Here is a 2,500-nt window from a genome sequence, read left to right on the forward strand (position 1 = left end):
TCTCTTCTTTGCCCAGAAATAATATATATTTCTTATAATATATACCTCTTAGTTTATGTATTTCTCTCTTAGGACACCTCAATTTTATATGTATATATTATATTTCATTCGAACAATTTTTGTTCGTCGCCCCTTTTTGTGTGTAGTATTTCGTTTGGTCTTTGCCATTAAATTTTTGTATACGAAAAATATATTTTCGCTCGGATAGAAAACCCCTTTTGGGTTTCTGAGAGTTGATGTGAGAGTCGTACAAGTATAACGAATATACGTTGTATCCAACCCAACATTCTGGGCTTACCACATAAGGGCCATTCGGTCTGAGACACCGACCCGTGGTCATGCTGTGTAGAGAAAAATTCGCAACGGAACGCGGTACAGAACAGTCGAGGAATGGACCTCGAGGAGCTGAACGACTGCTTCTCGACCGAGATCGTAGAATAGCCGCTCGCCCGCCGCTGCGCCGACCGGTCCGCTCGAACCGACGTGCTCTCTTATAGTAACCAAACGGGCGGCCGCGACGACCGCGGCGCCGGCCGCTCAGCACGGGCGCTTATGGTGGTAAACTGCCGCGCGTACAGACCAACCGGCCGGGCTGCTGGTACTTAGCCGCTGAAACTATGGTCGATTCGAACATATATTAACATACGATTTTTATTCGATAAATCGTTATTGTACATATTAAACGTTAGTTTCCACCGAAAGAAAAATTTTTTAGAATTTTTTTTTTCCAAAAATTGCAAGAGTAAACTTTTTTAATATTCGATTTAAAAATTTTTAAATGCTTAATCCTTACATTAAACTACTGGGAGAACTCAGAAATCATAATGAAAAAAATTACAAAAATTTATTTTTCTCAGAAACTCCGAAAAACAGAGTGGTCGAATCCGTGCAAGCCGGAATTTTTCTAAGTCCCCACGGTCAAGAGTAAACTTTTTTAATAAGCGTTTTAAAATTATTTCAATGTTTAATCCATGCGTAAACATGACGTTTATTAACGTTTTTAACATTAAAAAAAATTACAAAAATTTATTTTTCAAAAAAAATGGAAAAAACCGATTCGTCGGAGCGAGGTGTCCAGCCCGTGCGGTAATTCCAGCAGGCGAATCGGACTTCCCGAAATTTTTCTAAGTCCCACGGTCGACACCAACTTTTTTAATAAGCGTTTTAAAATTATTTCAATGTTTAATCCATGCGTAAACATGACGTTTATTAACGTTTTTAACATTAAAAAAAATTACAAAAATTTATTTTTCAAAAAAAATGGAAAAAACCGATTCGTCGGAGCGAGGTGTCCAGCCCGTGCGGTAATTCCAGCAGGCGAATCGGACTTCCCGAAATTTTTCTAAGTCCCACGGTCGACACCAACTTTTTTAATAAGCGTTTTAAAATTATTTCAATGTTTAATCCATGCGTAAACATGACGTTTATTAACGTTTTTAACGTTAAAAAAAATTACAAAAATTTATTTTTCGGAAAAAATGGAAAAAACCGATTCGTCGGAGCGAGGTGTCCAGCCCGTGCGGTAATTCCAGCAGGCGAATCGGACTTCCCGAAATTTTTCTAAGTCCCACGGTCGACACCAACTTTTTTAATAAGCGTTCTAAAATTATTTCAATGTTTAATCCATGCGTAAACATGACGTTTATTAACGTTTTTAACGTTAAAAAAAATTACAAAAATTTATTTTTCGGAAAAAATGGAAAAAACCGATTCGTCGGAGCGAGCTGTCCAGGCCGTGCGGTAATGCCAGCAGGCGATCCGGGGTACTCGAAATTTTTCTAAGTCCCGACGGTCAAGAGTAAACTTTTTCATCGCATATTTCAAAATTCTTTTAATGTTTAATCCACGCATAAAAACGCAGTTTATTAACGTTCTTAACGTTGAGAAAATTGACAAAAATTTTTTTTTCACTGAAAATGGAAAAAATGTATCGGTCGATGCGGGCTGTCCAGGCCGTGCGGTAATTCCAGCAGGCGATCCGAGGTACTCGAAATTTTTCTAAGTCCGAACGGTCAAGAGTAAACTTTTTCATCACATATTTCAAAATTTTTTTAATGTTTAATCCACGCATAAAAACGCAGTTTATTAACGTTTTTAACGTTGAGAAAATTGACAAAAATTTTTTTTTCACTGAAAATGGAAAAAATGTATCGGTCGATGCGGGCTGTCCAGGCCGTGCGGTAATTCCAGCAGGCGATCCGAGGTACTCGAAATTTTTCTAAGTCCCGACGGTCAAGAGTAAACTTTTTCATCACATATTTCAAAATTTTTTTAATGTTTAATCCACGCATAAAAACGCAGTTTATTAACGTTTTTAACGTTGAAAAAATTGACAAAAATTTTTTTTTCACTGAAAATGGAAAAAATGTATCGGTCGATGCGGGCTGTCCAGGCCGCGCGGTAATGCCAGCAGGTCGAACGCGGCGACCCGAAATTTTTCTAAGTCCCTGCGGTCAAGAATAAACTTTTTTATTATGCGTTTTAAAATTTTTTCGGCGCT

This window comes from Nomia melanderi, unplaced genomic scaffold, assembly GCF_051020985.1.
Source record: "Nomia melanderi isolate GNS246 unplaced genomic scaffold, iyNomMela1 scaffold0064, whole genome shotgun sequence".
NCBI classification, from domain to species: Eukaryota; Metazoa; Arthropoda; class Insecta; order Hymenoptera; family Halictidae; genus Nomia; species Nomia melanderi.